We start from the raw sequence: 13,244 nt of genomic DNA, 5'->3' as shown, positions 1-13,244 counted from the left end.
AACTGACTGTGGCGACCGGTCGTGTAAAGTCTCAAAGGCTGTATATATATATATATATATATATATATATATATATATATATATATATATATATATATATATAAGGTATTTGACAGTATGTCATAATGGTCTTCTCAGAAAAATAAGATAATACAGTATCACTGGACGAATACTTAACATAATTTAATCCTTCTTAAATAAAATAGAATTTAGGTTGTCCACGCCGGTCGTACATCTAAACAATATCATGTAAATGCGGATATATCTCAGTGGTCTGCCTTGGAGATTATTATTATTCCTGATATTCATAAATTACCTCCCTGATAAAATTGTTTCTGAGATGGGGAGATTTGCACCACGCTCTATAAGAGGCACTACGGAAAAAATGAACACATTTCTAAGAAAATGTCAGAAACACTAGAGGAATACCTCCAATCTCTAGTGGAATGGGGACAACAATTGATGGTCACATTCAGTGCTGCCAAGACTGAGCATGTTTCCTTCAATAATTACAAAAAAACGTCCTCAACAAAAATAGCTATAGATTAAGATACATTAGCTAAAAGTACTTCGTTCAAACACCTCGGTTTAATGTTCACATGTAACATGAGTTGGAACAAGTACATTGGGTTATTGCAAGGAAGGTTGGCTCTCTTAACCGTGCTAGAAAGTTAGTTACGCCTGAAGAAAATGTTGTACCTCTGCAAGGCCACCATTCGACCATGTATCGAGTATTGTTGTCATATTTAGGTTGGTGTATATGCTACGAACCTCTCGCTCCTTGACAGGGTTTAAATGTGAGTGGCCAACCTGATATGCTATTAACTGTCATCTAAGCTTCAACCTCTGTCCAATCGACGAAATGTTGCATCCCTTTCCCTGTTCTACAAGTATATAAATGATGGATGCTCTGATGAAGTACACGCCGTTGAACCCCTACTACATGATTTCCCCAACACACCCGACAATCAAAGCAAAATTCCACACTACACAGATGGCAGAAAACCTTCTACTCTTTTCATTTCTTCGCCAGAACTGCTAGACTCTGGAACACTTTTCCCGACTGTATTGACATGCAGAAGTTCAAGTGTAATAAGAACTGACATCTTGCTGTTCAACTCCCCACAAAGTATCGCTGCAACTTATGTCCCCGATAGTACCCCTCTGTATCAAATTGGCACATTGCCTTGTTCGGGGTGAAATATATATATATATATATATATATATATATATATATATATATATATATATATATAGAGAGAGAGAGAGAGAGAGAGAGAGAGAGGGAGAGAGAGAGAGAGTAATATAGTTATAAAATGTTACCGGTAAAAACGTCACTCGAAAAAAGGTATCGGAAAAATTGCACTGGTAAAAACAGCAAAGTGTAATAAGTAGGTAAATATAAGACTTTGGCAACGGAAATTAAGATCGTTTGAAAAGTACGGTAACATTTTCATCCTGCTAGTGTAGAATAGGGTTAAACCCCCATCACACCCTAAACATTTTTTCTTTTTAAATATTTTTAATAGGTATATACACTGGCAGGGTTGGCTGATACGTTTGTATTTTAAATAAGGGAAAACCATGGGTTAACTAGCACTGAAAATGCTTTCTACATGTTGGACCACGTCTTTAAGCGAGCCAGTATCAAAAGGCTTCTGAGGGGTAGAGGTAAGGAACACAAGCGTAATTACTTGTATACCCACTCTCTTTCCATTCCTATTCGTTTGACTAGTAATCATAATTTATAAGCCTAGCAATTGTGGCAGAAACTGATTGCCCAGACGTATAAAATCAACAGTAGGTTTTTTTGATAAGTCAGAGACTTTAGAGCACAATTGAATCATGGTACTTGATTTTTGCATTTTAAACTTAAATTCAAGTCATTATAAACAACTAATAATTTTATAAAATCAACAATACGTTCACTAAAATGTAGACTACGGGAGGCATATGGAATTTCCTCCTAGTGCACTGCGATGGGTCCCTTACTAGAGCAGGTAATCAATCGATTTGATTGAAAAATGGATGATATCACCGATTTCGATGACAATAAAAAACATGACGGTGTGAAACATTCGTTAGTTATCATTCAATCCCGAGCACCACCTTACTCCTCTGCTAATAATAGCTTATTTCCTTTCACAACATAAAAGTTATGGTAAATGTGTAGTTTAGTGGCGTAAATTATTTGGCAGACAAAACATTACAAAAACTACTTTTTTTATACATAAAACATACTATTAGCCCCAAAGGTTGAAATATCACAAGAAATTTGTTTTTAATTTTTTAAATTTTTTCATCATTTTTCATTAAACTAAATGTATAATATCTGAGGTCGCCGTATTGCTTTTAAAATTTGGCCTTTGTAAGGTTTGACAGATTGACCTATTTTATGCTCGTTTCTAGAACTATGCTTTTAGTCACCATATTTTTTGTAATGAAAGGGTGTAAAAGCCAAATTCGGCCTTAAAAGGGCAAATCCGGCTAAACCTTCGAAAAGCCACATTTTAAAAGAAACATGGCAGCATCGAATATCGAAAATTTAGTATAATAAAAAATGATGAAAAAATAATAAAAGTGCATTTTTTTCTGGTTGTATTTCAACCTGTGGGTATAATAATATATTTTATATTAAAATAAATTGTTTTATAATTGTTTGTCTGTCAAATAATTTACGCCGCTAAACTACACATTAACCAAAGTTGTAATTGCGAATTGGGAAAACCATAAACAATAACTGATAATTTCCTAAATACTGAAAAACAAGAGGAGTATCTGATTCAAAATTAGCAGCAAACGGTATTTGATCAGATTCTTATCCTGATATTAAACTTCATCAGAAATATAACTTCCGGTGAACGTTTCAATTTCTCAAGTTTGTTTATTTTTTAAAGTGTTGGGTTAAAGTACAGAATAGTTAGATAAAATAAAAACAATCTATTCATGGAAATGATGGCTTTCACAATGACGACATCATTATTTCAGCACGGTCAGTAAGCTGCAGATTATTTAGAAAGTCATCCTTAACATTTCTACGAGTAATTTGTTTTATTTTTATTTTTAATTCATTATCGACACTTCAAAGATATGACTATCATGTCTTGCATACATTCCTTATTCTCATGTAAGGCTCGACATTACTTGTTTTTCGAACCAAATAAACTTTTGAAAGTGTATTGTAAAACAAACCCAACATTCCTACTATACAAAAATCAAAGTTTTATTTGATTATTTATAAATGTAACTTTGTAAATCAAATTTGGCAAGTTTCTATATACTAATACGTTTTTGTTTTTTTTTAGTAAAAATCGTTTTGATGCAAGAAAATTAAAAGCAGTGGCCACCGGCGATTAAATCATTGACTTATGTTTCTATTTTCAAAACTTAAAAATATAAATTGAATTTAGGTTATTATGGTAGCGACGAGCTTTTATTAAGGCTTTTTTTTTTCAGATTATTATACATAGCTATTTATTATGAAACAATTATTAGGCAAAACGTTATAATTATTATTTTCAGTACTTCTACAGAATTTAACCCTAACGAAGCTTACTTTTCCAAAACTCAAGCAAATCTTAGATGAGGTTTAGTCTACAATTTGTTTACAGCTTTGGTTAAAAAGAACAGGTCGGTTCAAATTCTGCCGAGGTGACTCAAAAAATACTTTTAATCAAAGTAAAATATAAAAAAATACTTGCATTTCCTGTCGACAAACAGAGCTTAGCAACAATCGCTGATTTCTAACGTTGACCATAATTATCCACTATTTTTTTTAAATAAAAAGCTTAGCCTCCACCATTATTTACTACATTTTTTTTGGGGGGGTGAACCTTATTTTAAACACGGAGGATGAGACATTTTCAAACGGTTTTTATTTTCCGTTGTTAAAGTGAAATTCTTACCTATTTGTTCACTTTTGTCGTTTCCATCGGTTCCAATTTTACCGATGCAATTTTTTCAACTGCCTTTTCTACCATAGAATTTTTGTCAGCTGTCATTTTTACCAATGCAATTTTTTCAGCTGCCATTTTTACCAATGTATTTTTTCAGCTGCCATTTTTACCAATGCAATTTTTTCAGCTGCCATTTTTACCAATGCAATTTTCAGCTGCCATTTTTACCATGCAATTCTTTCAGCTGCCATTTTTACCATGCAATTTTTTCAGCTGCCATTTTTACCAATGCCATATCACAGAGCATCATACACACATACACATATACACACACATGCACAAACATATCTGTCTATCTATATATCTCTCTCTCTCTCTCTCTCTATATATATATATATATATATATATATATATATATATATATATATATATATAAACAGAGAGAGCAGTCATCCACATACAATATTGTTTCGCTGTATCACAGTTCGGCTAGGAAAGCAACTACCCACCTTTATATATAGAGATCTTTTTTTTATTTTCCGACCTTCAAATATTAACTGTTTATTACCACTTATTCCTGCAAGTATGTATATATATATATATATATATATATATATATATATATATATATATATATATATATATATATATACACTCGTCCTACGTTAATCCCTTCAGTCATTTTTCGGAATATGCGTTCAATATTCATTTTTTCTATGTTTATAATTACAAATACAATATAAATATATATGTACATGAATTACATTTTTTGTAAGGTACAGCATTTTTTAATAACTAAATATAGAGACCATTTTACATAATGAATTTTAAGAAACAAAAAGCCAAGGAGCAACCTGACAGGTTTCGTACTTCATTTAACAGAACTACATCAAGATATGAATATGTTTTGAAAACATTATATTAGCCGGAAATCTTGTGAGGGACCTTAAAAGTGCAAGTGTGGTAAACAAGGAAATAATAAAGTACAAACACCGCTAAGTGCTGTACGATGGATTTTTATTAGACAGAGAATGTCTAAAAGACTTAATATAAAATGGTTCTTGAATGAGACTTTGATTTAATGAGAATGAAGAACAAACTAACACTGAAGCTGAAAGAACAAGCACATCTATTTTAGGGGTTCACAGATGACCGAACCGTATGTATTATTCGAGATATCTGATGGTGAAAATTTTGCATGACGAATATTACCAATCGCTGCGACATCCGCTCAATGTCTTGTGAACCACAAATAAATTTAAAGTAACCTGTACCTCTACAAGGTCACTGTTCACCCATGTATGGAGTATTGTTGTCACGTTTCGGCTGGTGCACCTGTTACTTATCTTTCATCCCTTGACTGGGTTCAAAAGAGAGTCGCAAACCTAATAAATCTCGAACTGTCAGTTAGGTTTCAACCTCTGCCCCATCTCTGCCTGTTTTACGAGTATTTAAATAGTAAATGCTCCGAGTAACTATACTCCTTTGTACTCCATCGACGTAAATATCCCTCTATAAACCCAGCAAGCAGTAGAATCCTAGCCCTGCACAGTAGAGATCCCCAGATGCAAGAATGTGTTTTACTCGAATAGTTTCTTTACCAGAACTGCTAGACCTTTAAATTCCCTTCTGGGCTATTTGTTCCCCGACTGTACTGAATGAAGAAGTTAAAGTGTAATGTAATCAGACATCTTGCTGCTCAAGCCCCTTACATAGCTTACCTCTATTTTATGTACTACATGAAAGTGACAGTGTGTCTTATTTGGGATGAAAACGCAACAAAAAAAATCAAAACAGAGTAATTATAGCAGAGGTCAGGACGTATTTACCTATAGAATAAGTCTACTATAAAAGGTAACGCCAGGTATCGATGCAAAATAACGCTGTCGAACAGATAGTTACAATTGTTTGGCAAATTCGTCGTTATATTACTTAACCAAGATAGGTATAGGTACAGAAAAGATTCGTTTATTTTAGTTTGTGTAACTTTATAAAATCATTTATTTTTTATTGCGGAGTCCACAATGTCTAAATCATAGCTATTTTTACAGAGGGTCCTTGTAATAAATAGCGAAATCTGTATTGACACAATACTGGTGATCAAGTAGGACCAACCTATAACTATTTATCTGGCTTTTTCATAACCAGGGATTCATTATGACGAAGTTCTTTAATTGTTCTAAAGTTGTTAATTCAAATAAATATGTTTCATATATAGTAATAATAGATTAAATTATATATATATATATATATATATATATATATATATATATATATATATATGTATGTATGTATGTATACTCGTTTCGTATCGTTGAACACTTTCAGTTGAATCAAAAAGTCGGTCAATTTAGCTCTTATGCCAGATCATCATGTAATGATTAGATCACGCTGATTGACATGAACTCGTTTTAAAATAAATATTTGAATTTCAACAGGTTAACGATAGCCGAATGGATATGATCCTGGCTAATGAAGCCAGAGATGGCTTTTGTCGCCGAGTTTGAATCTATCGACTTGTGTGTATTGCACTGATGATTCCCGAGAGGATGAAACACCAGTGTCTGTAGTTATTTGGTAATTAATATAATAAATAATTATATATATATATATATATATATATATATATATATATATATATATATATATATATATATATATATATATATAAAAATTCAATATCCAAACAAGAGCCATATATATACGAGGTGCCTTCAATAATTTGCCAAACTTTTTGTACTGGTATTGTTTAGGACTCTTGAAAATCCAGTATGTTATTGATATGCATATTATTAAAGAAACTGGCCAATTTTAATGATTTTAACTTCAAATAAACGGCTACAACAGGAAATGGAATACACCCTCCTGAATCCTGAATATTAATACTGGTGAATTGCAAAAAATGCAATCTGGACCTGATGTCAAATTACAAGGACGATATGCAATAAAATTATGTTTTCACCTTGGAGAAATAGCATGGAGGCGTATGGAATTATTCACACTGATTTTGGACCATCTTGCAAGTATCTAGCATTAGATTTTGTAGTGGCATAAGAGATTCGATGAAGGGAATAATCTATGAATGATGATGAGAGTTATGGAAAAAGTTAGAATTTCAAACTACAAGAATTTATTGGCGTAGTAAAGAATTTCTTGAAAAAAGAGAGTCTTGTGGCTAGAGAGACAATAAATGCACAATTTGATGACAGTGTGGGAACTGTACACAGTTATTCGCAGTTGATCTGATAAGGGAGATGAATTTCCCGAAGTTTGTCCCATAGGTGCTCAAAGAAGTTCAGAAATAAAGACACTGTTTGATAGCAGATCAATTAAATACCACAATTCTTGGTGACTGGTGACCTGCTATGATGAAAACTGGATCTACTGCTGTGACACAGAGACCGGGAGACCGAGACTCCAATGGATGCATGATGGCTCTTCCAAACGAAAACTTTGCCAAACCAAACATACCCAGACACTTAAAATGATCATTATTTGACAGCCCAGGCATGATCTACATGCACTAAGTTCCTATAGACAAAAAGGAATCCTAGTGTTTAGGTTTTTAGGCAGTCTAGGAAGACATTTCGTCGGAAGAGACCAGCTCTCTTCAAATCGGGTCAGCCGCATTTCTATTAGGGCAATGCACCTGTCCACATCTTCATCTTTGACACAGACTATTTGACCAAGATGGGCATCAAGACAGTTACTCACTCTTCCTATTGCCCGGACCTTGCTCCCTGTGACTGTTGGTTATTGCCCCAGAGACAATTGAAGTGAGGAAAATGCTGTGACGAGATTCATAGATGCAGTAAGACAAGAGTACTTCCATAGGGCCTTACAGAATTTGTCGGAACGATACTAAGTTATTGTAGCCGGAGGAGATTACTTTGAAGGGGAGTAACGTTTTAATAAAAGCGCCCATTGTAAACATGTGTGCAGAGTAACTAAGAAATTAATGATGAAAATAAAACTGGATCCTTGTGTTTATTCTCTGATAATAATGCATATCTTCGGAAAAAATTGGATTGAGGAAGTTTATAGTATTTTATTTATAAAAAAGATTGTAATTTATTAAATAATATATTCATCAAACGTTTTTTCTTTTGTTCTCTCGCTATATATATATATATATATATATATATATGTGTGTGTGTGCGCGTGTGTGTGTGTGTGTGTGTGTGTGTGTGTGTGTGTGTGTGTGTGTGTGTGTATACGGTGCAAAGAGGTAATTGCGCCAAATCCGGTGGAAATTTCACCAAATAAAAAAAAAAAATGCTCTTTATATACGTGGTTTCGAAAAATATGTTTTGCTAGTTGGCGCAATAACCCCAATATACGGGATATATATATATATATATATATATATATATATATATATATATATATATATATATATATGTATGTGTGTGTGTGTGTGTGTGTGTGTGGCAGTTTAAATAATGGTATATGTATTGCTATTGGTTTTAATCAGAATTGCTGCTTTCCTGCCAACGTCGAAATGGTAAGTGACTCTGTAGTATTTTCGTATGATTAAGTTTGTCGTTTTCCCCGCCCGTCACAACAAACATCCAATAAAGTGACATTGCTTGTTCAAAGAATAACGAGCAAGATGGTCGGCTGCTCACACATCCACGTTCCAACGAACACTAATCAATCAAAAGAGCCGTTTCTTATAATTCTGACGCGTGGGTACGACTTGTGAAAGTTACGCTCCACTTCTAATGACAGAGTACAGGCAACTTGTTGCAAGCGCTCGCTACTTGTGTCCGGCCAAGCATGCTCGGTCCAAACGAGGCTGTTTGTTAAAGATGGTTGTCACGAAATAGACGACGTGTAGATAGGTAGATATATAGCGACAGATATACATTATCTTTACGAATGGGCAATGCCAACGCATAGTCAAGCGTACCTGATATATTTAAAGACGAGACCGGGCAATAGACTTTCAGGTTCGTCCGTCAAAATGTCCGAGAGATATACGTCTTCAATTTCTCCGTTGAGATGTCAGCTTATTCGAAAGTAGATCAGCAAATTCCATGTCGAATCAGATTAGCTTTTCGGTTATCGCCGAGTGCTCAAGTTCCGAACTCGCTGAGTCTGTTTCAAATCGTGACGATACCCTGGTCTTTGTTTTCGCTGGTATGTATTATGGTAGTATAATATACACATTTCTTCTTCTTCTTCTTCTTCTTCTTCTTCTTATTATTATTATTATTATTATTATTATTATTATTATTATTATAATAATAATAATAATAATAATAATAATAATAATAATAATAATAATAATAATAATAATGCGTATGCATGTGATGCGAAAATCCAATTTTTTCCAATTTCAATACAATAACCAAGTATGTTCTAAATGCCCTTTCCGATGGAAGAAATCATTCTATTTCAATTTCACATGCCCGCATATATTTTTCAAAACATAAAATAAACTTCGTAAGGGGGGGTATATTACAAAATTAGCTTTTTCTAAATATTTATCTTAATTGTTTTTTTCTACAATTAATTGAAAAATGTAAGGAAATATGTTGTTTTCTTTTAAAACTAATCTAATTTGCATTTATTTGTTGATATTGTCATCTGACATTTGTATAACAGATTGATATGTAAAATAAGACAACAGTTTATGAAATGGCAAATAGCAAACAGAATCCTGAACAGAAGCGTGCCCTCCATCCCAACTATTATCAATGGATCTGAGGTAATCTCGTCAGCATCAGACAAAGCCAAACTCTTTGTCAAGAACTTTGCAGCTAATTCTACCCTTTGCGACCAAGACCGCCAACCCCCAATATTTCCTCCTGTATCAGAAAACACGCTATGTGATATACGTATATATGTACGTGATGTTGCCAAGCTAATCAAAAACCTTGATTCGAGTAAAGCAACTGGCCCTGATGGTATTCCAATTATAGTACTCAAAAAACTTCAACCTGAACTAGCGCCCATACTTACAAAACTGTTTAAACGTTGTCTTAAGGAGAATAGTTTCCCATCTCCCTGGAAAATCTCATCAGTATGCCCTGTATTTAAGAATTCAGGTGATCGCTCACCCCCCTCTCAGTACAGGCCAATAAGTTTCCTGTGTGTCATGAGTAAGTTGCTAGAATCTGTGTTAAATACAGAAGTAATCAACCATCTCAACAAAAATAGCCTTCTTAGTGACACTCAATATGGTTTCCGTTCTGCTAGATCTACAGCAGATGTCCTTACAGTTATATCGCATAGGATTAGCAAATCTCTCGACGGTGGCAATCTTTCTAGGGCAATTACTCTTGACATATCTAAAGCCTTTGATAGGGTATGGCATAAAGGTTTACTTCATAAGATCGCTAGCTATGGTATAGCTGGAAAAGTCTTCTCAATTATTAAATCATTTCTTTCTGATAGGTTCATAAGAGTAGTAGTTGAGGGGAAAAAATCAAAAGCTCACAGTATTAATGCCGGTGTCCCTCAGGGGTCCATCCTGGGCCCAACTCTTTTCCTGATCTACATTAATGATCTTCCAAATCATATCCTTACATCATTTGTAGACATTTATGCTGACGACACTACCATTTATGGTAGCACATCTAAGACAGTAAACGACCAAGTTCTCTCCAATTCTCTCTCCTCTGATCTTGAGCACGTAGTACAATGTGGAAAGGAGTGGCTGGTTACTTTTAATGCATCTAAAACCAAGCTTCTCTCTTTACATCATCAACATTCTAATCCACATTTGTCATCAATTGAAATGAATGGCTCTCGTCTTCAGGAGGCCTCAAGTTTTGACAAGCTTCTGGGCTTGACCATTACTCCTGATCTTAAATGGAACACGTATATCAAATCTGTTGCCAAGGCCGCTGGGAAAATGGTGGGATCTTTCTATCGATCCGGTAGATATCTCACTGCTGATGCCATTCTCTATCTATATAAGTGCCAGGTACGTCCAAGGATGGAATACTGTTGCCACATCTGGGCAGGAGCTGCTAGAAAGGACTTGTCCTGCCTTGATAGAGTTCAAAATAGACTTCGTAGCCTCATAGGATATGTCCTTTTCTCCTCCTTGCAACCTCTATCTCACAGAAGAGATGTTGCGAGTTTGTCTCTGATGTATCGTTATTTTCATGGAAAGTGTTCAACTGAGCTTCAATCTATGGTCCCCCCTCGCAAAACTTTCACAAGAAACACTCGCCTAGCTGTACACATTATCAATAATTCCCCCCACTCTTTATCTGTGCCTAAACCTAAACGTAGATTCCATGAACAAAGCTTCTTTCTTAGAACTGCACGCCTGTGGAATTGTCTTCCGTTTTCCTGCTTTCCGGCTGACTACAATATGGTTGTGTTCAAGTCTAAAGTAAATAAGTTCTTGATGAGCCGTTCCATATAAGTTATCAAATTTACCAACTTTTCATTACTAATGATTACTCTATTGTCCAATTTCTACTGTACACTCTTAAACCCTTATCCTTGAGTGGCCTCTGGGCCTTTATAATGTGGTGATGCCTTTGTAAAAAAAAAAAATGGAATAGTTTGCAAATCTTGTCCTATCCCAAAAATGAATTTTTCATTTTAATGTTACTATTAAAAAAAAACAAAAACATTATTTACATTAAGACTGCTCTCTGATAATTATTTCTGATTTCTCTCTATGAAAAAATGTACATGTTTTTTCTGCAATTATAATGATTTCGTCGGTTATAAATGAATTTGCATAACTGTAATAATAATAATAATAATAATAATAATAATAATAATAATAATAATAATAATCATGATAAGAATAAAGTTCTTTTATCAATGTCTCCCTTGAAAGAGATGGAATTTATTTCCCTCAATTCAGGCTTCAAACAATGAGCTTCAAAGATCAAGGATTTTCCTAAGGACGTTGGTGGTACCTACAATAGCAGAAGTCTGAAGGCCGCCTAAAACATCGGGGATTCGTAGTTTTTTTCAATTGTCCTTCCAGACGACTTGATACTCCTCCTGGCGTGTCTACTACGATCGGGATTATTTGTGTGTTAACCCCGTGTTAAGCCTTATCTCCAAGGTAAATGGAGCATAATTGCTCCACTTCTCATTCTCCTTCTCTCTCACATTCCTGTCTCAGGGTACTGAGAAAATCTGCCAGTTGTTTGAAGCTTTGTCAATAACGATCAAATCCGGACGATTATGCTTCAATTGTTTGTTCGTTATGACACATTTGTCTCGCCATACCTCAATATTTCGATCCTCACTTGTTCTCACTCTATTAGGCATCTTCTCAAACCACTTTCCAGCACACTTCACCCCAACCTCCTTACACAGCTTCCAATATATCCGGAGTCCCATGTTATTTTGTCTTTTGCGGTACTCTCTCTCTCTCTTTCTCTCTCTCTCTCTCTCTCTTTCTGGTTAAGTATACTACAGCCGGCTGCAAGGTGGGCATTTAAATCTGAAATCTTACCACAAATCCGGCATTCTGCAGCAACTTTCTCTCGTAGAACCACTTTTTTGAACAATTGGGTTCCTAATGACTGCTCTTGTGCTGCACAAACAAAAGCTTCAGTACTCCTAGTCAGATACCCAGCTCTAAGCCATTGACATGAGCATCAGCATCTTCTGCTATATCCTGGAAGAACCTTCCATGCATTTTCTTCCAAGCAAGTTTCTCTGTCTTTTCTCTATCCATGTGTTTCACATAATCAGCCTTGGTCTCACATACCTCCACATCATTGGCCACAATGACCACGTGCTCCTTCAGCGACATTTCCTTCGTTCTACCGCACTCGTTTACACTTTTCAATGCTCTCCCACCGTTTTTCCTCTTTTGATACAGCCTCGCTACGCTACTTAAAATGTGGAATATACAAAACATTGCTAAGACTTTTCTTGTTTTGATATCTATGGAATGCAACTCTTCGTCAGGCTATTCTAAAATTCCCGCACTGTATCTCAAAACACTGACTGCCTATGCATTCACCATTTTCATTAGGTTTCCTCGATACAATTCCCACTTCGCAATTAGTTTCACTCTTCTAAGATACTCCATGATTACTTTCTCCTTCATTTCTCTGTTCATAATACCTACACCCGCCAACACTCCAAAATCCTTATACCATGTGTCTTTTATTTCTTTCATAATTTGTCCATTTGGCAGCACTCTTCCATTCGAATAAAACTTCAATCCCCTTTTCATAACTAGCACCGCACATTTACTAATCCCAAACGGCATCTTGATATCTTCCAAGTGTTACATGATAAAAGGGCTGCCCCCTTTTCATGTAAGTAAAAAAAATAGGGAATTAGTTAAATGTAACTATGAAATACGATAGTCAAGGATTCGAACTTGCGAAGCTAGATTTTGAATTGAAA

This window comes from Euprymna scolopes, chromosome 34 (genome assembly GCF_053919585.1).
Source record: "Euprymna scolopes isolate OS-2025 chromosome 34, ASM5391958v1, whole genome shotgun sequence".
NCBI lineage: Eukaryota > Metazoa > Mollusca > Cephalopoda > Sepiida > Sepiolidae > Euprymna > Euprymna scolopes.
The sequence above is the reverse complement of the archived record's forward strand: the minus strand, read 5'-3'. Positions refer to the sequence as shown.